This window comes from Hypanus sabinus, chromosome 21 (genome assembly GCF_030144855.1).
Source record: "Hypanus sabinus isolate sHypSab1 chromosome 21, sHypSab1.hap1, whole genome shotgun sequence".
Lineage (NCBI taxonomy): Eukaryota > Metazoa > Chordata > Chondrichthyes > Myliobatiformes > Dasyatidae > Hypanus > Hypanus sabinus.
In genome coordinates this window covers 4,204,479-4,230,310 of record NC_082726.1, presented here as the reverse complement: position 1 = coordinate 4,230,310, position 25,832 = coordinate 4,204,479, and the positions used below count along the sequence as shown (strand labels likewise).

Below are 25,832 nucleotides of genomic sequence, written 5' to 3'. Positions count from 1 at the left end.
CCTCATGGTTGACGGTGACAGTGCCAGTCTAGGTGCCTCGTGGTTGACGATGACAGTGCCAGTCTAGGTGCCTCGTTGTGGATGGTGACAGTGCCAGTCTAGGTGCCTCATGGTTGACGATGACAGTGCCAGTCTAGGTGCCTCATGGTTGACGGTGACAGTGCCAGTCTAGGTGCCTCATGGTTGACGGGGACAGTGCCAGTCTAGGTGCCTCATGGTTGACGATGACAGTGCCAGTCTAGGTGCCTCGTGGTTGATGGGGACAGTGCCAGTCTAGGTGCCTCATGGTTGACGATGACAGTGCCAGTCTAGGTGCCTCGTGGTTGACGGTGACAGTGCCAGTCTAGGTGCCTCGTGGTTGACGGGTGCAGTGCCAGTCTAGGTGCCTCGTGGTTGATGGTGACAGTGTCAGTCTAGGTGCCTTGTGGTTGATGGGGGCAGTGCCAGTCTAGGTGCCTCGTGGTTGATGGGGGCAGTGCCAGTCTAGGTGTCTCGTGGTTGATGGTGACAGTGCCAGTCTAGGTGCCTCGTGGTTGATGGTGACAGTGCCAGTCTAGGTGCCTCGTGGTTGACGATGACAGTGCCAGTCTAGGTGCCTCGTTGTGGATGGTGACAGTGCCAGTCTAGGTGCCTCGTGGTTGACGGTGACAGTGCCAGTCTAGGTGCCTCGTGGTTGATGGGTGCAGTGCCAGTCTAGGTGCCTCGTGGTTGACGGGGGCAGTGCCAGTCTAGGTGCCTCGTGGTTGACGGGGGCAGTGCCAGTCTAGGTGCCTCATGGTTGATGATGACAGTGCCAGTCTAGGTGCCTCGTTGTGGATGGTGACAGTGCCAGTCTAGGTGCCTCGTGGTTGACGGGGGCAGTGCCAGTCTAGGTGCCTCGTGGTTGACGGGGGCAGTGCCAGCCTAGGTGCCTCGTGGTTGACGGTGACAGTGTCAGTCTAGGTGCCTCATGGTTGACGATGACAATGCCAGTCTAGGTGCCTCATGGTTGACGATGACAATGTCAGTCTAGGTGCCTCATGGTTGACGGTGACAGTGCCAGTCTAGGTGCCTCATGGTTGACGGTGACAGTGCCAGTCTAGGTGCCTCATGGTTGACGGTGACAGTGTCAGTCTAGGTGCCTCATGGTTGACGATGACAATGCCAGTCTAGGTGCCTCATGGTTGACGATGACAATGTCAGTCTAGGTGCCTCGTGGTTGACGGTGACAGTGCCAGTCTAGGTGCCTCGTGGTTGACGATGACAGTGCCAGTCTAGGTGCCTCATGGTTGACGATGACAATGTCAGTCTAGGTGCCTCGTGGTTGACGGGGGCAGTATCAGTCTAGGTGCCTCGTGGTTGACGGGGGCAGTATCTGTCTAGGTGCCTCGTGGTTGCCGGGGGCAGTATCAGTCTAGGTGCCTCGTGGTTGCCGGGGGCAGTGTCAGTCTAGGTGCCTCGTGGTTGCCGGGGGCAGTGTCAGTCTAGGTGCCTCGTGGTTGACAGTGGCAGTATCAGTCTAGGTGCCTCGTGGTTGACAGTGGCAGTATCAGTGTAGGTGCCTCATGGTTGACAGTGACAGTATCAGTCTAGGTGCCTCATGGTTGACGGTGACAGTGCCAGTCTAGGTGCCTCATGGTTGACAGTGACAGTGCCAGTCTAGGTGCCTCATGGTTGACAGTGGCAGTATCAGTCTAGGTGCCTCATGGTTGACGGTGACAGTGCCAGTCTAGGTGCCTCATGGTTGACAGTGACAGTGCCAGTCTAGGTGCCTCATGGTTGACAGTGACAGTGCCAGTCTAGGTGCCTCGTGGTTGACGGGGGCAGTGCCAGTCTAGGTGCCTCATGGTTGACAGTGACAGTGCCAGTCTAGGTGCCTCATGGTTGACAGTGGCAGTATCAGTCTAGGTGCCTCATGGTTGACGGTGACAGTGCCAGTCTAGGTGCCTCATGGTTGACAGTGACAGTGCCAGTCTAGGTGCCTCATGGTTGACAGTGACAGTGCCAGTCTAGGTGCCTCGTGGTTGACGGGGACAGTGCCAGTGTAGGTGCCTCATGGTTGACGGTGACAGTGCCAGTCTAGGTGCCTCATGGTTGACGGTGACAGTGCCAGTCTAGGTGCCTCATGGTTGACGGTGACAGTGCCAGTCTAGGTGCCTCATGGTTGACAGTGACAGTGCCAGTCTAGGTGCCTCGTGGTTGACGGGGGCAGTGCCAGTGTAGGTGCCTCATGGTTGACGGTGACAGTGCCAGTCTAGGTGCCTCATGGTTGACGGTGACCTTGCCAGTCTAGGTGCCTCATGGTTGACGGTGACAGTGTCAGTCTAGGTGCCTCATGGTTGACGATGACAATGCCAGTCTAGGTGCCTCATGGTTGACGATGACAATGTCAGTCTAGGTGCCTCGTGGTTGACGGTGACAATGTCAGTCTAGGTGCCTCGTGGTTGACGGTGACAGTGCCAGTCTAGGTGCCTCATGGTTGACGATGACAGTGCCAGTCTAGGTGCCTCATGGTTGACGATGACAATGCCAGTCTAGGTGCCTCGTGGTTGACGGTGACAGTGCCAGTCTAGGTGCCTCATGGTTGACGATGACAATGCCAGTCTAGGTGCCTCGTGGTTGACGGTGACAGTGCCAGTCTAGGTGCCTCATGGTTGACGATGACAATGTCAGTCTAGGTGCCTCGTGGTTGACGGGGGCAGTATCAGTCTAGGTGCCTCGTGGTTGACGGGGGCAGTATCAGTCTAGGTGCCTCGTGGTTGCCGGGGGCAGTATCAGTCTAGGTGCCTCGTGGTTGCCGGGGGCAGTGTCAGTCTAGGTGCCTCGTGGTTGCCGGGGGCAGTATCAGTCTAGGTGCCTCATGGTTGACAGTGGCAGTATCAGTCTAGGTGCCTCATGGTTGACGGTGACAGTGCCAGTCTAGGTGCCTCATGGTTGACAGTGACAGTGCCAGTCTAGGTGCCTCATGGTTGACGATGACAATGCCAGTCTAGGTGCCTCGTGGTTGACGATGACAATGCCAGTCTAGGTGCCTCGTGGTTGACGGTGACAGTGCCAGTCTAGGTGCCTCGTGGTTGACGGTGACAGTGCCAGTGTAGGTGCCTCATGGTTGACGGTGACAGTGTCAGTCTAGGTGCCTCGTGGTTGACGGTGGCAGTATCAGTCTAGGTGCCTCATGGTTGACAGTGGCAGTATCAGTCTAGGTGCCTCGTGGTTGACGGTGACAGTATCAGTCTAGGTGCCTCATGGTTGACGGTGACAGTGCCAGTCTAGGTGCCTCATGGTTGACAGTGACAGTGCCAGTCTAGGTGCCTCATGGTTGACAGTGTCAGTATCAGTCTAGGTGCCTCATGGTTGACGGTGACAGTGCCAGTCTAGGTGCCTCATGGTTGACAGTGACAGTGCCAGTCTAGGTGCCTCATGGTTGACGATGACAATGCCAGTCTAGGTGCCTCGTGGTTGACGATGACAATGCCAGTCTAGGTGCCTCGTGGTTGACGGTGACAGTGCCAGTCTAGGTGCCTCATGGTTGACGGTGACAGTGTCAGTCTAGGTGCCTCGTGGTTGACAGTGGCAGTATCAGTCTAGGTGCCTCATGGTTGACAGTGGCAGTATCAGTCTAGGTGCCTCATGGTTGACAGTGACAGTATCAGTCTAGGTGCCTCATGGTTGACGGTGACAGTGCCAGTCTAGGTGCCTCATGGTTGACAGTGACAGTGCCAGTCTAGGTGCCTCATGGTTGACAGTGGCAGTATCAGTCTAGGTGCCTCATGGTTGACAGTGACAGTGCCAGTCTAGGTGCCTCATGGTTTACAGTGACAGTGCCAGTCTAGGTGCCTCATGGTTGACAGTGACAGTGCCAGTCTAGGTGCCTCGTGGTTGACGGGGGCAGTGCCAGTCTAGGTGCCTCATGGTTGACAGTGACAGTGCCAGTCTAGGTGCCACATGGTTGACAGTGGCAGTATCAGTCTAGGTGCCTCATGGTTGACGGTGACAGTGCCAGTCTAGGTGCCTCATGGTTGACAGTGACAGTGCCAGTCTAGGTGCCTCATGGTTGACAGTGGCAGTATCAGTCTAGGTGCCTCATGGTTGACAGTGACAGTGCCAGTCTAGGTGCCTCATGGTTTACAGTGACAGTGCCAGTCTAGGTGCCTCATGGTTGACAGTGACAGTGCCAGTCTAGGTGCCTCGTGGTTGACGGGGGCAGTGCCAGTCTAGGTGCCTCATGGTTGACAGTGACAGTGCCAGTCTAGGTGCCTCATGGTTGACAGTGGCAGTATCAGTCTAGGTGCCTCATGGTTGACGGTGACAGTGCCAGTCTAGGTGCCTCATGGTTGACAGTGACAGTGCCAGTCTAGGTGCCTCATGGTTGCCGGGGGCAGTATCAGTCTAGGTGCCTCGTGGTTGCCGGGGGCAGTGTCAGTCTAGGTGCCTCGTGTTTGACAGTGGCAGTGCCAGTCTAGGTGCCTCGTGGTTGACAGTGGCAGTGCCAGTCTAGGTGCCTCGTGGTTGACGATGACAGTGTCAGTCTAGGTGCCTCGTGGTTGACCGGGGCAGTGCCAGTCTAGGTGCCTCATGGTTGACGGGGGCACTGCCAGTCTAGGTTCCTCGTGGTTGATGGGGGCAGTGCCAGTCTAGCTGCCTCGTGGTTGATGGTGACAATGCCAGTCTAGGTGCCTCATGGTTGACGGTGACAGTGCCAGTCTAGGTGCCTCGTGGTTGATGGTGACAATGCCAGTCTAGGTGCCTCATGGTTGACGGTGACAGTGCCAGTCTAGGTGCCTCGTGGTTGACGGGGACAGTGCCAGTCTAGGTACCTCATGGTTGACGATGACAGTGCCAGTCTAGGTGCCTCGTTGTGGATGGTGACAGTGCCAGTCTAGGTGCCTCATGGTTGACGATGACAGTGCCAGTCTAGGTGCCTCATGGTTGACGGTGACAGTGCCAGTCTAGGTGCCTCATGGTTGACGGGGACAGTGCCAGTCTAGGTGCCTCATGGTTGACGATGACAGTGCCAGTCTAGGTGCCTCGTGGTTGATGGGGACAGTGCCAGTCTAGGTGCCTCATGGTTGACGATGACAGTGCCAGTCTAGGTGCCTCGTGGTTGACGGTGACAGTGCCAGTCTAGGTGCCTCGTGGTTGATGGTGACAGTGTCAGTCTAGGTGCCTTGTGGTTGATGGGGGCAGTGCCAGTCTAGGTGCCTCGTGGTTGATGGGGGCAGTGCCAGTCTAGGTGCCTCGTGGTTGATGGTGACAGTGCCAGTCTAGGTGCCTCGTGGTTGATGGTGACAGTGCCAGTCTAGGTGCCTCGTGGTTGACGATGACAGTGCCAGTCTAGGTGCCTCGTTGTGGATGGTGACAGTGCCAGTCTAGGTGCCTCGTGGTTGACGGTGACAGTGCCAGTCTAGGTGCCTCGTGGTTGATGGGTGCAGTGCCAGTCTAGGTGCCTCGTGGTTGACGGGGGCAGTGCCAGTCTAGGTGCCTCGTGGTTGACGGGGGCAGTGCCAGTCTAGGTGCCTCATGGTTGACGATGACAATGCCAGTCTAGGTGCCTCATGGTTGACGATGACAATGTCAGTCTAGGTGCCTCGTGGTTGACGGTGACAGTGCCAGTCTAGGTGCCTCATGGTTGACGATGACAGTGCCAGTCTAGGTGCCTCATGGTTGACGATGACAATGCCAGTCTAGGTGCCTCGTGGTTGACGGTGACAGTGCCAGTCTAGGTGCCTCATGGTTGACGATGACAATGCCAGTCTAGGTGCCTCGTGGTTGACGGTGACAGTGCCAGTCTAGGTGCCTCATGGTTGACGATGACAATGTCAGTCTAGGTGCCTCGTGGTTGACGGGGGCAGTATCAGTCTAGGTGCCTCGTGGTTGACGGGGGCAGTATCTGTCTAGGTGCCTCGTGGTTGCCGGGGGCAGTATCAGTCTAGGTGCCTCGTGGTTGCCGGGGGCAGTGTCAGTCTAGGTGCCTCGTGGTTGCCGGGGGCAGTATCAGTCTAGGTGCCTCGTGGTTGACAGTGGCAGTATCAGTCTAGGTGCCTCATGGTTGACAGTGGCAGTATCAGTCTAGGTGCCTCGTGGTTGACGGGGGCAGTGCCAGTCTAGGTGCCTCATGGTTGACAGTGACAGTGCCAGTCTAGGTGCCTCATGGTTGACAGTGGCAGTATCAGTCTAGGTGCCTCATGGTTGACGGTGACAGTGCCAGTCTAGGTGCCTCATGGTTGACAGTGACAGTGCCAGTCTAGGTGCCTCATGGTTGACAGTGACAGTGCCAGTCTAGGTGCCTCGTGGTTGATAGGGACAGTGCCAGTGTAGGTGCCTCATGGTTGACGGTGACAGTGCCAGTCTAGGTGCCTCATGGTTGACGGTGACAGTGCCAGTCTAGGTGCCTCATGGTTGACAGTGACAGTGCCAGTCTAGGTGCCTCATGGTTGACAGTGACAGTGCCAGTCTAGGTGCCTCGTGGTTGACGGGGGCAGTGCCAGTGTAGGTGCCTCATGGTTGACGGTGACAGTGCCAGTCTAGGTGCCTCATGGTTGACGGTGACAGTGCCAGTCTAGGTGCCTCATGGTTGACGGTGACAGTGTCAGTCTAGGTGCCTCATGGTTGACGATGACAATGCCAGTCTAGGTGCCTCATGGTTGACGATGACAATGTCAGTCTAGGTGCCTCGTGGTTGACGGTGACAGTGCCAGTCTAGGTGCCTCATGGTTGACGATGACAGTGCCAGTCTAGGTGCCTCATGGTTGACGATGACAATGCCAGTCTAGGTGCCTCGTGGTTGACGGTGACAGTGCCAGTCTAGGTGCCTCATGGATGACGATGACAATGCCAGTCTAGGTGCCTCGTGGTTGACGGTGACAGTGCCAGTCTAGGTGCCTCATGGTTGACGATGACAATGTCAGTCTAGGTGCCTCGTGGTTGACGGGGGCAGTATCAGTCTAGGTGCCTCGTGGTTGACGGGGGCAGTATCAGTCTAGGTGCCTCGTGGTTGCCGGGGGCAGTATCAGTCTAGGTGCCTCGTGGTTGCCGGGGGCAGTATCTGTCTAGGTGCCTCGTGGTTGCCGGGGGCAGTGTCAGTCTAGGTGCCTCGTGGTTGACAGTGACAGTGCCAGTCTAGGTGCCTCATGGTTGACGATGACAATGTCAGTCTAGGTGCCTCGTGGTTGCCGGGGGCAGTATCAGTCTAGGTGCCTCATGGTTGACAGTGGCAGTATCAGTCTAGGTGCCTCATGGTTGACGGTGACAGTGCCAGTCTAGGTGCCTCATGGTTGACAGTGACAGTGCCAGTCTAGGTGCCTCATGGTTGACGATGACAATGCCAGTCTAGGTGCCTCGTGGTTGACGATGACAATGCCAGTCTAGGTGCCTCGTGGTTGACGGTGACAGTGCCAGTCTAGGTGCCTCATGGTTGACAGTGACAGTGCCAGTCTAGGTGCCTCATGGTTGACAGTGGCAGTATCAGTCTAGGTGCCTCATGGTTGACGGTGACAGTGCCAGTCTAGGTGCCTCATGGTTGACAGTGACAGTGCCAGTCTAGGTGCCTCATGGTTGACGATGACAATGCCAGTCTAGGTGCCTCGTGGTTGACGATGACAATGCCAGTCTAGGTGCCTCGTGGTTGCCGGGGGCAGTGTCAGTCTAGGTGCCTCGTGGTTGCCGGGGGCAGTATCAGTCTAGGTGCCTCATGGTTGACAGTGACAGTATCAGTCTAGGTGCCTCATGGTTGACGGTGACAGTGCCAGTCTAGGTGCCTCATGGTTGACAGTGACAGTGCCAGTCTAGGTGCCTCATGGTTGACAGTGGCAGTATCAGTCTGGGTGCCTCATGGTTGACGGTGACAGTGCCAGTCTAGGTGCCTCATGGTTGACAGTGACAGTGCCAGTCTAGGTGCCTCATGGTTGACAGTGACAGTGCCAGTCTAGGTGCCTCGTGGTTGACGGGGGCAGTGCCAGTCTAGGTGCCTCATGGTTGACAGTGACAGTGCCAGTCTAGGTGCCTCATGGTTGACAGTGACAGTATCAGTCTAGGTGCCTCATGGTTGACGGTGACAGTGCCAGTCTAGGTGCCTCATGGTTGACAGTGACAGTGCCAGTCTAGGTGCCTCATGGTTGCCGGGGGCAGTATCAGTCTAGGTGCCTCGTGGTTGCCGGGGGCAGTGTCAGTCTAGGTGCCTCGTGTTTGCCGGGGGCAGTATCAGTCTAGGTGCCTCGTGGTTGACAGTGGCAGTGCCAGTCTAGGTGCCTCGTGGTTGACGATGACAGTGTCAGTCTAGGTGCCTCGTGGTTGCCGGGGGCAGTATCAGTCTAGGTGCCTCGTGGTTGACAGTGGCAGTATCAGTCTAGGTGCCTCGTGGTTGACGGTGACAGTCCCAGTCTAGGTGCCTCATGGTTGACGGGGGCAGTGCCAGTCCCTCTCACACATTGAGCAGAGCCATTGGAGGGCAGAAGAAAGAGGCCACAAGTGGAGCTGGTGCGAGCCCTGTGAAGGAGCTCCCCACTCAGCTCCACCCTCCGAGGGCTCTCACTCCGGCCCACAAATCTGTAATTCCCTTCCAAAGGCAAGCCACTGGCTCTGCCACCATTGCCCTTCTGAACACCACCTCCCAGATCGGTGGGAAGAGCGTGCATTCAGCCCCAAATGTGGTGGCAGAGGGTTGGAGTTTGGAGATTATTCCCAGTGGCTTTGTTCATGATCATGTCTATTGTCATAGGCTGACACACACGGGATAACTGCCAGGAGAATTACCCTTTAATGGCAGCAGTTCAGTACGTTAGCAGATGAGGACAAACATAAAGTAATATAAACTTAAATTAGCATAAATTATACTTAACTTTGACTTACCTGGAGCAACAAACAAGAAACTAAAGGAGCCCAGTGGTTCAGGTGTCTCCTGACCTGCTGAGTTTCTCCAGCAGATTGTATGCTACTCCAGATTCCAGCATCTGCCAAGTTCAAGTTTGAGTTTAATTATCATTCAACCATACATGAATGCCCAAACAAAACAGTGTTCCTCTGGTGCCATGGTGCAAACCACATTACCAACAGCACACAACACACTGCACATAGTACTTAGCAAAAAGAGCACATATGGTTATAATTTAGAAAAAAAAACATAGTCAGAATAAAAATAATAATCATAATATACTCCAAGCCCCTAAGTGACCTGACTGGAGAAATGATGGAAAGCTGTCCTGGTCCAGCTTGTTCTTCCACAGAGCAAATACTGGAGCACAGCACATAGCAGACACTAGAGAGCAGCACTGAGCAAACACTGGAGAGCAGCACCAAGCAAACACTGGATAGCAGCACTGACAGGAAGGACAAGCCCCCAACCCAAGTACAGATTCCAGTGCACACCACAGAGACTCTCTCACATCACTTTGTGTTTCCTCTCCTGGTTGGCTGCAACAGGCAACCTATTCCTGTGCCTCTCCAGGTATGGGAGTCAGTGCATATGGATCTTGGTCAATCCACAGTTGAAAGCTATTACCAAGAAAGGGAAGAGAAGAATTGGTGAGGTTTTACCATTGATAGATGAGAGATCCAGATCCCAGATTCTGATCTAATTATGTCCCTTTCTCTTTCAGTATATGTTTGGAATCGCCCACTGTCCTCAGGAGCAGAGGCCACCTATTTGGAGCCAAAGATACCAGCTGTTGGCCAATATTCAGTGCAGGTCAGTGTGACTGTATTCCATCCTTCTAAAACACAACCATCTTTCTCCATGAGTCACTGCACCCATATTGTGAGCTGTGGATGTGTGAAGGGATCATAGGCTCTGAGGGAACAGAATGGATGATTTGTATTGGTAGAGAAGTGTGTGTTCATTTAATTAGTGGACCAGGGTGGGACGGGCTGAGTGACTTACTTAACCCATCTCCCTTACTGGGGCATAGGCTGCTGACAGTAGCTCACCAGAGTCCTTGTCTTTTCACATTGTCTCCAGGTGTAGCTCATCTTCTTAGTGTATCTTTCCTTTCCCAGGGGTGAGGTCTTTGGAAACTCTGCTGGCATTTCTGTAGCTCTGGGGTTTTACGGGATGGGGTTGCTAGCCCCAAGCCCACCTCTCCTCCTTTTGCAGCTGGGCTTAGGATTGTCCATGGCAGAGATAAAGGTCAGTTACCAGTGGGAAATAATGTCTATTTCCATCACCTCTTCAGAGAACGACCTTCAATGCTTGAGGTGAGGCAGGGACAGATTCTTCAATCTACATGGACCAGTTAGGTCGAAGGATGGATTCCATGCTCTGCCACTCTACAACTCAATCAGTCTATGCACAGACCCAGAGCTAAGGGACAGAATCCGAATCCAAACCAGGTTTATTATCAGTGGCCACTTCATTAGTTGCTATACACTTGTATACCTGCACGTTAATGCAAATATCTAATCAGCCATTCAGCTTCAAAGTTCAAAGTAAGTTCATTATCAAAGTGCATATATGTCATCATAGGTAATGCTGAGATCCATATTCTTGCAGGCATACACAGTAGATCCAAGAAACTCCCAACAGGACAGAAAGTAGCGAGTGTGCAAAAGACAACAAACCGTGCAAATACAAATCAAAGAATAACAAAGAAACAATAAATATCAAGAACATGAGCTGAAGAATTCTTGAAAGTGAATCCATTGATTGAGGGAACAGTTCAGTGATGCGGCGAGTAAAGTTGAGTGAAGCAATACTCTCCGGTTTGAGGGCCTGATGGTTGAGGGGTAGTGAAGTTGTGAAGTTAGTGAAGTTAACATGGTGGTGTGGGTCTTGAGGGGTAGTAACTGTTGCTGAACATGGTGGTGTGGGTCTTCAGCGGTAGTAACTATTTCTGAACATGGCGGTGTGGATCTTGAGGGGTAGTAACTGTATCTGAACATGGCGGTGTGGGTCTTGAGGGGTAGTAACTGTATCTGAACATGGCGGTGTGGATCTTGAGGGGTAGTAACTGTATCTGAACATGGCGGTGTGGGTCTTGAGGGGTAGTAACTGTATCTGAACATGGCGGTGTGGGTCTTGAGGAGTAGTAACTGTATCTGAACATGGCGGTGTGGGACTTGAGGGGTAGTAACTGTATCTGAACATGGCGGTGTGGGTCTTGAGGGGTAGTAACTATTTCTGAACATGCTGGTGTGGGTCTTGAGGAGCAGTAAATGTTTCTGAACATGGTGTTGTGGATCATGAGGGTTAGTAACTGTTGCTGAACATGGCGGTGTGGGTCTTGAGGGGTAGTAACTGTTGCTGAACATGGCAGTTTGGGTCTTGAGGGGTAGTAACAGTTTCTGAACATTGCGGTGTGGGTCTTGAGGGGTAATAACAGTATCGGAACATGGTGGCGTGGGTCTTGAGGGGTACTAACTGTTTCTGAACATGGTTGTGTGAGTCTTGAGGGGTAGTAACTGTTTCTGAACATGGCGGTGTGGGTCTTGAGGGGTAATAACAGTTTCGGAATATGGTGGCGTGGGTCTTGAGGGGTACTAACTGTTTCTGAACATGGGGGTGTGGGTCTTGAGGGGTAGTAACTATTTCTGATCATGGTGGTGTGCGTCTTGAGGGGAAGTAACCGTTGCTGAAAATGGCAGTGTGGGTCTAGAAGGGTAGTAGCTGTTGCTGAACATGGCGGTGTGGGCCTTGAGGGGTAGTAACTGCTGCTGATCATTGTGGTGCGGGACTTGAGGGGTAGTACCTGTTTCTGAACATGGTGGTGTGGGTCAAGGGGTAGTAACTGTTTCTGAACATGGTGGTATGGGTCTTCAGGGATAGTAACTGTGGCTGAACATGGCGGTGTGGGTCTTGAGGGGTAGTAACTGTTGCTGAACATGGCGGTGTGGGTCTTGAGGGGAAGTAACTGTTGCTGAACATGGCGGTGTGGGTCTTGAGTGGTAGTAACTGTTTCTGAACATGGTGGTATGGGTCTTCAGGGGTAGTAACTGTGTCTGAACATGGCGGTTTGGGTCTTGAGGGGTAGTAAATGTTTCTGAACATGGCGATGTGGGTTTTGAGGGATAGTAACTGTTGCTGAACATGGCGGTGTGGGTCTTGAGGGGTAGTAACTGTTGCTGAACATGGTGGTGTGGGTCGTGTGGGGTAGTAACTGCTGCTGAACATGGTGGTGCGGGACTTGAGGGGTAGTAACTGTTACCAAACATGGCGGTGTGGGTCTTGAGGGGTAGTAACAGTTTCTGAACATGCTGTTGTGGGTCTTCAGGGGTAGTAATTGTGGCTGAACATGGTGGTGTGGGTCTTGAGGGGTAGTAACTGTTTCTGAACATGGCGGTGTGGGTCTTGAGGGGTAATAACAGTTTCTGAACATGCTGTTGTGGGTCTTCAGGGGTAGTAATTGTGGCTGAACATGGTGGTGTGGGTCTTGAGGGGTAGTAACTGTTTCTGAACACGGCGGTGTTGGTCATGAGGGGTAGTAACCGTTTCTGAACATGCTGGTCTGGGTCTTGAGGGGTAGTAACTGTTTCTGAACATGGCAGTGTGGGTCTTGAGGGGAAGTAACCGTTTCTGAACATGGCGGTGTGGGTCTTGATGGGTGGTAACTGTGGCTGAACATGGCGGTGTGGGTCTTGAGGGGTAGTAACTGTTGCTGAACAAGGTGGTGTGGGACTTGAGGGGTAGTAACTATTACTGAACATGGCAGAGTCGGTCTTGATGGGCAGTAACTGTTGCTGAACATGGTTGTGTGGGTCTTGAGGGTTACTAACAGTTTTGGAACATGGGGGTGTGGGTCTTGAGTGGTGGTAACTGTTGCTGAACATGGTGGTGTGGGTCTTGAGGGGTAGTAAATTTTTCTGAACATGGCGCTGTGGGTCTTGAGGGGTAATAACTATTTCCGAACATGGCGGTGTGGGTCTTGAGGGGTAGTAACTGTTGCGGAACATGGTGGCATGGGTTGTGAGCGGTATTAACTGTTTCTGAACATGGCGGTGTGGGTCTTGAGGGGCAGTAACAGTTTCTGATCATGGTGGTGTGGGTCTTGAAGGGTAGTAGCTGTTGCTGAACATGGCGGTGGGGGTCTTGAAGGGTAGTAACAGTTTCTGAACCAGGTGGTGTGGGACTTGAGTGGTAGTAACTGTTTCTGAACATGGTGGTATGGGTCTTCAGGGGTAGTAACTGTGTCTGAACATTGCGGTGTGGGTCTTGAGGGGTAATAACAGTATCGGAACATGGTGGCGTGGGTCTTGAGGGGTACTAACTGTTTCTGAACATGGTTGTGTGAGTCTTGAGGGGTAGTAACTGTTTCTGAACATGGCGGTGTGGGTCTTGAGGGGTAATAACAGTTTCGGAACATGGTGGCGTGGGTCTTGAGGGGTACTAACTGTTTCTGAACATGGGGGTGTGGGTCTTGAGGGGTAGTAACTATTTCTGAGCATGTTGGTGTGAGTCTTGAGGGGTAGTAACTATTTCTGATCATGGTGGTGTGCGTCTTGAGGGGAAGTAACCGTTGCTGAAAATGGCAGTGTGGGTCTAGAAGGGTAGTAGGTGTTGCTGAACATGGCGGTGTGGGCCTTGAGGGGTAGTAACTGCTGCTGATCATTGTGGTGCGGGACTTGAGGGGTAGTAACTGTTACCAAACATGGCGGTGTGGGTCTTGAGGGGTAGTAACTGTTTCTGAACATGGCGGTGTGGGACTTGAGGGGTAGTACCTGTTTCTGAACATGGTGGTGTGGGTCAAGGGGTAGTAACTGTTTCTGAACATGGTGGTATGGGTCTTCAGGGATAGTAACTGTGGCTGAACATGGCGGTGTGGGTCTTGAGGGGTAGTAACTGTTGCTGAACATGGCGGTGTGGGTCTTGAGTGGTAGTAACTGTTTCTGAACATGGTGGTATGGGTCTTCAGGGGTAGTAACTGTGTCTGAACATGGCGGTTTGGGTCTTGAGGGGTAGTAAATGTTTCTGAACATGGCGATGTGGGTTTTGAGGGATAGTAACTGTTGCTGAACATGGCGGTGTGGGTCTTGAGGGGTAGTAACTGTTGCTGAACATGGTGGTGTGGGTCGTGTGGGGTAGTAACTGCTGCTGAACATGGTGGTGCGGGACTTGAGGGGTAGTAACTGTTACCAAACATGGCGGTGTGGGTCTTGAGGGGTAGTAACAGTTGCAGAAAATGGTGGTATGGGTGTTCAGGGGTAGTAACTGTGGCTGAACATGTTGGTGTGGGTATTGAGGGGTAGTAACTGTTTCTGAACATGGCGGTGTGGGTCTTGAGGGGTAATAACAGTTTCTGAACATGCTGTTGTGGGTCTTCAGGGGTAGTAATTGTGGCTGAACATGGTGGTGTGGGTCTTGAGGGGTAGTAACTGTTTCTGAACACGGCGGTGTTGGTCATGAGGGGTAGTAACCGTTTCTGAACATGCTGGTCTGGGTCTTGAGGGGTAGTAACTGTTTCTGAACATGGCAGTGTGGGTCTTGAGGGGAAGTAACCGTTTCTGAACATGGCGGTGTGGGTCTTGATGGGTGGTAACTGTGGCTGAACATGGCGGTGTGGGTCTTGAGGGGTAGTAACTGTTGCTGAACAAGGTGGTGTGGGACTTGAGGGGTAGTAACTATTACTGAACATGGCAGAGTCGGTCTTGATGGGCAGTAACTGTTGCTGAACATGGTTGTGTGGGTCTTGAGGGTTACTAACAGTTTTGGAACATGGGGGTGTGGGTCTTGAGTGGTGGTAACTGTTGCTGAACATGGTGGTGTGGGTCTTGAGGGGTAGTAAATTTTTCTGAACATGGCGCTGTGGGTCTTGAGGGGTAATAACTATTTCCGAACATGGCGGTGTGGGTCTTCAGGGGCAGTAACTATTTCTGAACATGTTGGTGTGAGTCTTGAGGGGTAGTAACTGTTGCGGAACATGGTGGCATGGGTTGTGAGCGGTATTAACTGTTTCTGAACATGGCGGTGTGGGTCTTGAGGGGCAGTAACAGTTTCTGATCATGGTGGTGTGGGTCTTGAAGGGTAGTAGCTGTTGCTGAACATGGCGGTGGGGGTCTTGAAGGGTAGTAACAGTTTCTGAACCAGGTGGTGTGGGACTTGAAGGGTAGTAACAGTTTCTGAACATGGCGGTGTGGGTCTTGAAGGGTAGTAACTGCTGCTGAACATGGTGGTGCGGGACTTGAGGGGTAGTAACAGTTGCAGAAAATGGTGGTATGGGTCTTCAGGGGTAGTAACTGTGTCTGAACATGGCGGTTTGGGTCTTGAGGGGTAGTAAATATTTCTGAACATGGCGATGTAGGATTCGAGGGATAGTAACTGTTGCTGAACATGGTGGTGTGGGGTAGTAACTGCTGCTGAACATGGTGGTGTGGGTCTTGAGGGGTAGTAACAGTTGCAGAAAATGGTGGTATGGGTCTTCAGGGGTAGTAATTGTGGCTGAACATGGTGGTGTGGGTCTTGAGGGGTAGTAACTGTTTCTGAACATGGCGGTGTGGGTCTTGATGGGTAGTAATAGTTGCGGAAAATGGTGGTGTGGGTCTTGAAGGGTAGTAACTGTTTCTGAACAAGGTGGTGTGGGCCTTGAGGGGTAGTAACTGCTGCTGATCATTGTGGTGCGGGACTTGAGTGGTAGTAACTGTTTCTGAACATGGTGGTATGGGTCTTCAGGGGTAGTAACTATGTCTGAACATGGCGGTTTGGGTCTTGAGGGGTAGTAAATGTTTCTGAACATGGCGGTGTGGGTTTCGAGGGATAGTAACTGTTGCTGAACATGGTGCTGTGGGTCGTGAGGGGTAGTAACTGTTACCAAACATGGCGGTGTGGGTCTTGAGGGGTAGTAACAGTTGCGGAAAATGGTGGTATGGGTCTTCAGGGGTAGTAACTGAGGATGAACATGGCGGTGTGGGTCTTGAGGGGTAGTAACTGTTACCAAACATGGCGGTGTGGGTCTTGAGGGGTAGTAACAGTTGCGGAAAATGGTGGTATGGGTCTTCAGGGGTAGTAACTGAGGCTGAACATGGTGGTGTGGGTCTTGAGGGGTAGTAACTGTTTCTGAACATGGCAGTGGGGGTCTTGAGGGGTATTAACTTTTTCTGAACATGGCGGTGTTGGTCGTGAGGGGTAGAAACCATTTCTGAACATGGCGGTGTGGGTCTTGAGGGGAAGTAGCCGTTCCTGAACATGGCGGTGTGGGTCTTGAGGGCTAGTAACTGTGGCTGAACATGGCGGTGTGGGTCGTGAGGGGTAGTAACTGTTGCTGAACATGGCGGTGTGGGTCTTGAGGGCTAGCAACTGTGGCTGAACACGGCGGTGTGGGTCGTGAGGGGTAGTAACTGTTGCTGAACATGGGGGTGTGGGTCTTGAGGGGTAGTAACTGTTGCTGAACATGGCGGTGTGGGTCTTGAGGGGTAGTAACTGTTGCTGAACATGGTGGTGTGGGTCGTGAGGGGTATTAACTATTTCTGAACATGGCGGTGTGGGTCCTGAGGTGTAGTAACTATTGCTGAACATGGTTGTGTGGGTCTTGAGGGGTACTCACAGTTTTGGAACATGGGGGTGTGGGTCTTGAGTGGTGGTAACTGTTGCTGAACATGGTGGTGTGGGTCTTGAGGGGTACTCACAGTTTTGGAACATGGTGGTGTGGGTCTTGAGTGGTGGTAACTGTTGCTGAACATGGTGGTGTGGGTCTTGAGGGGTGCTCACAGTTTTGGAACATGGGGGTGTGGGTCTTGAGTGGTGGTAACTATTTCCGAACATGGCGGTGTGGGTCTTGAGGGGTAGTAACTGTTGCAGAACATGGTGGCATGGGTCGTGAGGGGTATTAACTGTTTCTGAACATGGCGGTGTGGGTCTTGAGGGGTAGTAACTGTTTCTGATCATGGTGGTGTGGGTCTTGAAGGGTAGTAGCTGTTGCTGAACATGGTGGTGTGGGCCTTGTGGGGTAGTAACTGTTGCTGATCATTGTGGTGCGGGACTTGAGTGGTAGTAACTGTTTCTGAACATGGTGGTATGGGTCTTCAGGGGTAGTAACTGAGGATGAACATGGTGATGTGGGTCTTGAGGGGTAATAACTGTTTCTGAACATGGTGCTGTGGTCTTGAGGGGTAGTAACTGTTGCTGAACATGGCGGTGGGGGTCTTGAGGGGTAGTAACTGTTTCTGAACATGCTGGTGTGGGTCTTGAGGGGTAGTAACTGTTTCTGAACATGGCGGTGTGGGTCGTGAGGGGTAGTAACCGTTTCTGAACATGGCAGTGTGGGTCTTGAGGGGTGGTAACTGTGGCTGAACATGGCGGTGTGTGTCTTGAGGGGTAGTAACTGTTGCAGAACATGGCGGTGTGGGTCTTGAGGGGTAGTAACTGTTGCTGAACATGGTGGTGTGGGTCTTGAGGGGTAGTAAATGTTGCTGAACATGGTGGTGTGGGACTTGAGGGGTAGTAACTATTACTGAACATGGCGGTGTAGGTCTTGACGGGTAATAACTATTTCCGAACATGGCGGAGTCGGTCTTGATGGGCAGTAACTGTTGCTGAACATGGTGGTGTGGGTCGTGAGGGGTATTAACTATTTCTGAACATGGCGGTGTGGGTCCTGAGGGGTAGTAACAGTTGCTGAACATGGTTGTGTGGGTCTTGAGGGGTACTAACAGTTTTGGAACATGGGGGTGTGGGTCTTGAGTGGTGGTAACTGTTGCTGAACATGGTGTTGTGGGTCTTGAGGGGTAGTAACTTTTTCTGGACATGGCGCTGTGGGTCTTGAGGGGTAATAACTATTTCCGAACATGGCGGTGTGGGTCTTCAGGGGCAGTAACTATTTCTGAACATGTTGGTGTGAGTCTTGAGGGGTAGTAACTGTTGCGGAACATGGTGGCATGGGTTGTGAGGGTTATTAACTGTTTCTGAACATGGCGGTGTGGGTCTTGAGGGGCAGTAACAGTGTCTGATCATGGTGGTGTGGGTCTTGAAGGGTAGTAGCTGTTGCTGAACATGGCGGTGTGGGTCTTGAAGGGTAGTAACTATTTCTGAACATGTTGGTGTGAGTCTTGAGGGGTAGTAACTGTTGCGGAACATGGTGGCATGGGTCGTGAGGGGTAGTAACAGTTTCTGAACAAGGTGGTGTGGGACTTGAGGGGTAGTAACAGTTTCTGAACATGGTGGTGTGGGCCTTGAGGGGTAGTAACTGTTGCTGAACATGGCGGTGTGGGTCTTGAGTGGTAGTAACTGTTTCTGAACATGGCGGTGTGGGTCTTGAGTGGTAGTAACTGTTTCTGAACATGGTGGTATGGGTCTTCAGGGGTAGTAACAGTTGCAGAAAATGGTGGTATGGGTGTTCAGGGGTAGTAACTGTGGCTGAACATGTTGGTGTGGGTATTGAGGGGTAGTAACTGTTTCTGAACATGGCGGTTTGGGTCTTGAGGGGTAGTAAATGTTTCTGAACATGGCGATGTGGGTTTTGAGGGATAGTAACTGTTGCTGAACATGGCGATGTGGGTTTTGAGGGATAGTAACTGTTGCTGAACATGGCGGTGTGGGTCGTGTGGGGTAGTAACTGCTGCTGAACATGGTGGTGCGGGACTTGAGGGGTAGTAACTGTTACCAAACATGGCGGTGTGGGTCTTGAGGGGTAGTAACAGTTGCAGAAAATGGTGGTATGGGTGTTCAGGGGTAGTAACTGTGGCTGAACATGTTGGTGTGGGTATTGAGGGGTAGTAACTGTTTCTGAACATGGCGGTGTGGGTCTTGAGGGGTAATAACAGTTTCTGAACATGCTGTTGTGGGTCTTCAGGGGTAGTAATTGTGGCTGAACATGGTGGTGTGGGTCTTGAGGGGTAGTAACTGTTTCTGAACATGGCGGTGTTGGTCATGAGGGGTAGTAACCGTTTCTGAACATGCTGGTCTGGGTCTTGAGGGGTAGTAACTGTTTCTGAACATGGCAGTGTAGGTCTTGAGGGGAAGTAACCGTTACTGAACATGGCGGTGTGGGTCTTGATGGGTGGTAACTGTGGCTGAACATGGCGGTGTGGGTCTTGAGGGGTAGTAACTGTTGCTGAACAAGGTGGTGTGGGACTTGAGGGGTAGTAACTATTACTGAACATGGCGGTGTGGGTCCTGAGGGGTAGTAACTGTTGCTGAACATGGTGGTGTGGGTCGTGAGGGGTATTAACTATTTCTGAACATGGCGGTGTGGGTCCTGAGGGGTAGTAACTGTTGCTGAACATGGTTGTGTGGGTCTTGAGGGTTACTAACAGTTTTGGAACATGGGGGTGTGGGTCTTGAGTGGTGGTAACTGTTGCTGAACATGGTGGTGTGGGTCTTGAGGGGTAGTAAATTTTTCTGAACATGGCGCTGTGGGTCTTGAGGGGTAATAACTATTTCCGAACATGGCGGTGTGGGTCTTCAGGGGCAGTAACTATTTCTGAACATGTTGGTGTGAGTCTTGAGGGGTAGTAAAAGTTTCTGAACATGGTGGTGTGGGCCTTGAGGGGTAGTAACTGCTGCTGATCATTGTGGTGCAGGACTTGAGGGGTGGTATCTGTTTCTGAACATGGTGGTATGGGTCTTCAGGGGTAGTAACTATGTCTGAACATGGCGGTGTGGGTCTTGAGGGGTAATAACTGCTGCTGAACATGGCGGTGGGGGTCTTGAGGGGTAGTAACTGTTTCTGAACATGGCGATGTAGGATTCGAGGGATAGTAACTGTTGCTGAACATGGTGGTGTGGGTCGTGAGGGGTAGTAACTGCTGCTGAACATGGTGGTGTGGGACTTGAGGGGTAGTAACTATTACTGAACATGGTGGTGTGGGTCTTCAGGGGTAGTAACTATGTCTGAACATGGTGGTGTGGGTCGTGAGGGGTAGTAAATGTTTCTGAACATGGTGCTGTGGGTCTTGAGGGGTAGTAACTGTTGCTGAACATGGTGGTGCGGGACTTGAGGGATAGTAACTGTTACCAAACATGGCGGTGTGGGTCTTGAGGGGTAGTAACTGTTTCTGAACATGGCGATGTGGGTTTTGAGGGATAGTAACTGTTTCTGAACATGGCGGTGTGGGTCTTGAGGGGTAGTAACTGTTGCTGAACATGGTGGTGTGGGTCGTGTGGGGTAGTAACTGCTGCTGAACATGGTGGTGCGGGACTTGAGGGGTAGTAACTGTTACCAAACATGGCGGTGTGGGTCTTGAGGGGTAGTAACAGTTGCAGAAAATGGTGGTATGGGTGTTCAGGGGTAGTAACTGTGGCTGAACATGTTGGTGTGGGTATTGAGGGGTAGTAACTGTTTCTGAACATGGCGGTGTGGGTCTTGAGGGGTAATAACAGTTTCTGAACATGCTGTTGTGGGTCTTCAGGGGTAGTAATTGTGGCTGAACATGGTGGTGTGGGTCTTGAGGGGAAGTAACTGTTTCTGAACATGGCGGTGTTGGTCATGAGGGGTAGTAACCGTTTCTGAACATGCTGGTCTGGGTCTTGAGGGGTAGTAACTGTTTCTGAACATGGCAGTGTGGGTCTTGAGGGGAAGGAACCGTTTCTGAACATGGCGGTGTGGGTCTTGATGGGTGGTAACTGTGGCTGAACATGGCGGTGTGGGTCTTGAGGGGTAGTAACTGTTGCTGAACAAGGTGGTGTGGGACTTGAGGGGTAGTAACTATTACTGAACATGGCAGAGTCGGTCTTGATGGGCAGTAACTGTTGCTGAACATGGTGGTGTGGGTCGTGAGGGGTATTAACTATTTCTGAACATGGCGGTGTGGGTCCTGAGGGGTAGTAACTGTTGCTGAACATGGTGGTGTGGGTCGTGAGGGGTAGTAACTGTTGCTGAACATGGTGGTGTGGGTCGTGAGGGGTATTAACTATTTCTGAACATGGCGGTGTGGGTCCTGAGGGGTAGTAACTGTTGCTGAACATGGTGGTGTGGGTCGTGAGGGGTATTAACTATTTCTGAACATGGCGGTGTGGGTCCTGAGGGGTAGTAACTGTTGCTGAACATGGTTGTGTGGGTCTTGAGGGTTACTAACAGTTTTGGAACATGGGGGTGTGGGTCTTGAGTGGTGGTAACTGTTGCTGAACATGGTGGTGTGGGTCTTGAGGGGTAGTAAATTTTTCTGAACATGGCGCTGTGGGTCTTGAGGGGTAATAACTATTTCCGAACATGGCGGTGTGGGTCTTCAGGGGCAGTAACTATTTCTGAACATGTTGGTGTGAGTCTTGAGGGGTAGTAAAAGTTTCTGAACATGGTGGTGTGGGCCTTGAGGGGTAGTAACTGCTGCTGATCATTGTGGTGCGGGACTTGAGGGGTGGTATCTGTTTCTGAACATGGTGGTATGGGTCTTCAGGGGTAGTAACTATGTCTGAACATGGCGGTGTGGGTCTTGAGGGGTAATAACTGCTGCTGAACATGGCGGTGGGGGTCTTGAGGGGTAGTAACTGTTTCTGAACATGGTGGTGTGGGTCGTGAGGGGTAGTAACTGCTGCTGAACATGGTGCTGTGGGTCTTGAGGTTTAGTAACTGTTGCTGAACATGGTGGTGGGGGTCTTGAGGGGTAGTAACTGTTGCTGAACACGGCGGTGTGGGTCGTGAGGGGTATTAACTATTTTTGAACATGGCGGTGTGGGTCCTGAGGGGTAGTAACTGTTGCTGAACATGGTTGTGTGGGTCTTGAGGGGTACTAACCGTTTTGGAACATGGGGGTGTGGGTCGTGAGGGGTATTAACTATTTTTGAACATGGCGGTGTGGGTCCTGAGGGGTAGTAACTGTTGCTGAACATGGTGGTGTGGGTCGTGAGGGGTATTAACTATTTTTGAACATGGCGGTGTGGGTCCTGAGGGGTAGTAACTGTTGCTGAACATGGTTGTGTGGGTCTTGAGGGGTACTAACCGTTTTGGAACATGGGGGTGTGGGTCTTGAGTGGTGGTAACTGTTGCTGAACATGGTGGTGTGGGTCTTGAAGGGTAGTAACTTTTTCTGAACATGGCGCTGTGGGTCTTGAGGGGTAATAACTATTTCCGAACATGGCGGTGTGGGTCTTCAGGGGCAGTAACTATTTCTGAACATGTTGGTGTGAGTCTTGAGGGGTAGTAACTGTTGCGGAACATGGTGGCATGGGTTGTGAGGGTTATTAACTGTTTCTGAACATGGCGGTGTGGGTCTTGAGGGGCAGTAACAGTGTCTGATCATGGTGGTGTGGGTCTTGAAGGGTAGTAGCTGTTGCTGAACATGGCGGTGTGGGTCTTGAAGGGTAGTAACAGTTTCTGAACAAGGTGGTGTGGGACTTGAGGGGTAGTAACAGTTTCTGAACATGGTGGTGTGGGCCTTGAGGGGTAGTAACTGTTGCTGAACATGGCGGTGTGGGTCTTGAGTGGTAGTAACTGTTTCTGAACATGGTGGTATGGGTCTTCAGGGGTAGTAACTGTGTCTGAACATGGCGGTTTGGGTCTTGAGGGGTAGTAAATGTTTCTGAACATGGCGATGTGGGTTTTGAGGGATAGTAACTGTTGCTGAACATGGTGGTGTGGGTCGTGTGGGGTAGTAACTGCTGCTGAACATGGTGGTGCGGGACTTGAGGGGTAGTAACTGTTACCAAACATGGCGGTGTGGGTCTTGAGGGGTAGTAACAGTTGCAGAAAATTGTGGTATGGGTGTTCAGGGGTAGTAACTGTGGCTGAACATGTTGGTGTGGGTATTGAGGGGTAGTAACTGTTTCTGAACATGGTGGTGCGGGACTTGAGGGGCCGTAACTGTTACCAAACATGGCGGTGTGGGTCTTGAGGGCTAGTAACTGTTTCTGAACATGGCTGTGTGGGTCTTGAGGGGTAGTAACTGTTGCTGAACATGGTGCTGTGGGTCTTGAGGTTTAGTAACTGTTGCTGAACATGGTGGTGGGGGTCTTGAGGGGTATTAACTTTTTCTGAATATGGCGGTGTTGGTCGTGAGGGGTAGTAACCATTTCTGAATATGGCGGTGTTGTTCGTGAGGGGTAGTAACCATTTCTGAACATGGCTGTGTGGGTCTTGAGGGGTAGTAACAGATTCTGATCATGGTGGTGTGGGTCTTGAGGGGTAGTAACTGTTGCTGAACTTGGTGGTGTGGGTCGTGAGGGGTATTAACTATTTCTGAACATGGCGGTGTGGGTCCTGAGGGGTAGTAACTGTTGCTGAACATGGTTGTGTGGGTCTTGAGGGGTACTAACAGTTTTGGAACATGGGGGTGTGGGTCTTGAGTGGTGGTAACTGTTGCTGAACATGGTGGTGTGGGTCTTGAGGGGTAGTAACTTTTTCTGAACATGGCGCTGTGGGTCTTGAGGGGTAATAGCTATTTCCGAACATGGCGGTGTGGGACTTCAGGGGCAGTAACTATTTCTGAACATGTTGGTGTGAGTCTTGAGGGGTAGTAACTGTTGCGGAAGATGGTGGTGTGGGTCTTGAGGGGTAGTAACTGTTGCTGAACATGGTGGCATGGGTCGTGAGGGGTATTAACTGTTTCTGAACATGGCGGTGTGGGTCTTGAGGGGCAGTAACAGTTTCTGATCATGGTGGTGTGGGTCTTGAAGGGTAGTAGCTGTTGCTGAACATGGCGGTGTGGGTCTTGAAGGGTAGTAACAGTTTCTGAACATGGTGGTGTGGGCCTTGAGGGGTATTAACTGTTTCTGAACATGGCGGTGTAGGTCTTGAGGGGTATTAACAGTTTCTGAACATGGTGGTGTGGGCCTTGAGGGGTAGTAACTGCTCCTGATCATTGTGGTGCGGGACTTGAGGGGTAGTAACTGTTACCAAACATGGCGGTGTGGGTCTTGAGGGGTAGTAACAGTTGCGGAAAATGGTGGTATGGGTCTTCAGGGGTAGTAACTGTTTCTGAACATGGCGGTGTTGGTCGTGAGGGGAAGTAACCGTTTCTGAACATGGCGGTGTGGGTCTTGAGGGGTAGTAACTGTGGCTGAACATGGCAGTGTGGGTCTTGAGGGGTAGTAACTGTTTCTGAACATGGCAGTGTGGGTCTTGAGGGGTAGTAACTGTGGCTGAACATGGCGGTGTGGGTCTTGAGGGGTAGTAACTGTTGCAGAACATGGCGGTGTGGGTCTTGAGGGGTAGTAACTGTTGCTGAACATGGTGGTGTGGGTCTTGAGGGATAGTAAATGTTGCTGAACAAGGTGGTGTGGGACTTGAGGGGTAGTAACTATTACTGAACATGGCGGTGTAGGTCTTGACGGGTAATAACTATTTCCGAACATGGCAGAGTCGGTCTTGATGGGCAGTAACTGTTGCTGAACATGGTGGTGTGGGTCGTGAGGGGTATTAACTATTTCTGAACATGGCGGTGTGGGTCCTGAGGGGTAGTAACTGTTGCTGAACATGGTGGTGTGGGTCTTCAGGGGCAGTAACTATTTCTGAACATGTTGGTGTGAGTCTTGAGGGGTAGTAACTGTTGCGGAACATGGTCGCATGGGTTGTGAGGGTTATTAACTATTTCTGAACATGGCGGTGTGGGTCTTGAGGGGTAGTAACTGTTGCTGAACATGGTGGTGTGGGTCGTGTGGGGTAGTAACTGCTGCTGAACATGGTGGTGCGGGACTTGAGGGGTAGTAACTGTTACCAAACATGGCGGTGTGGGTCTTGAGGGGTAGTAACAGTTGCAGAAAATGGTGGTATGGGTGTTCAGGGGTAGTAACTGTGGCTGAACATGTTGGTGTGGGTATTGAGGGGTAGTAACTGTTTCTGAACATGGCGGTGTGGGTCTTGAGGGGTAATAACAGTTTCTGAACATGCTGTTGTGGGTCTTCAGGGGTAGTAATTGTGGCTGAACATGGTGGTGTGGGTCTTGAGGGGTAGTAACTGTTTCTGAACATGGCGGTGTTGGTCATGAGGGGTAGTAACCGTTTCTGAACATGCTGGTCTGGGTCTTGAGGGGTAGTAACTGTTTCTGAACATGGCAGTGTGGGTCTTGAGGGGAAGTAACCGTTTCTGAACATGGCGGTGTGGGTCTTGATGGGTGGTAACTGTGGCTGAACATGGCGGTGTGGGTCTTGAGGGGTAGTAACTGTTGCTGAACAAGGTGGTTTGGGACTTGAGGGGTAGTAACTATTACTGAACATGGCAGAGTCGGTCTTGATGGGCAGTAACTGTTGCTGAACATGGTGGTGTGGGTCGTGAGGGGTATTAACTATTTCTGAACATGGCGGTGTGGGTCCTGAGGGGTAGTAACTGTTGCTGAACATGGTGGTGTGGGTCGTGAGGGGTATTAACTATTTCTGAACATGGCGGTGTGGGTCCTGAGGGGTAGTAACTGTTGCTGAACATGGTTGTGTGGGTCTTGAGGGTTACTAACAGTTTTGGAACATGGGGGTGTGGGTCTTGAGTGGTGGTAACTGTTGCTGAACATGGTGGTGTGGGTCTTGAGGGGTAGTAAATTTTTCTGAACATGGCGCTGTGGGTCTTGAGGGGTAATAACTATTTCCGAACATGGCGGTGTGGGTCTTCAGGGGCAGTAACTATTTCTGAACATGTTGGTGTGAGTCTTGAGGGGTAGTAAAAGTTTCTGAACATGGTGGTGTGGGCCTTGAGGGGTAGTAACTGCTGCTGATCATTGTGGTGCGGGACTTGAGGGGTGGTATCTGTTTCTGAACATGGTGGTATGGGTCTTCAGGGGTAGTAACTATGTCTGAACATGGCGGTGTGGGTCTTGAGGGGTAATAACTGCTGCTGAACATGGCGGTGGGGGTCTTGAGGGGTAGTAACTGTTTCTGAACATGGCGATGTAGGATTCGAGGGATAGTAACTGTTGCTGAACATGGTGGTGTGGGTCGTGAGGGGTAGTAACTGTTGCTGAACATGGTGGTGTGGGCCTTGAGGGGTAGTAACTGTTTCTGAACATGGCGGTGTTGGTCATGAGGGGTAGTAACCGTTTCTGAACATGCTGGTCTGGGTCTTGAGGGTTAGTAACTG

At 51.9% G+C, this 25,832-nt stretch overlaps 1 protein-coding gene across 1 annotated transcript in view; it reads left to right on the top strand.

The window, feature by feature from the left end:
* The window catches only part of LOC132379186 (leucine-rich repeat and immunoglobulin-like domain-containing nogo receptor-interacting protein 1), a 569,173-nt gene that overhangs the window by 408,816 nt on the left and 134,525 nt on the right, over positions 1-25,832 (top strand). The window contains exon 4 of the mRNA XM_059946860.1: positions 9,573-9,661. The gene's annotated coding sequence lies outside the window, so the exon portion shown is untranslated. The remainder of the gene's footprint in view (positions 1-9,572; positions 9,662-25,832) is intronic.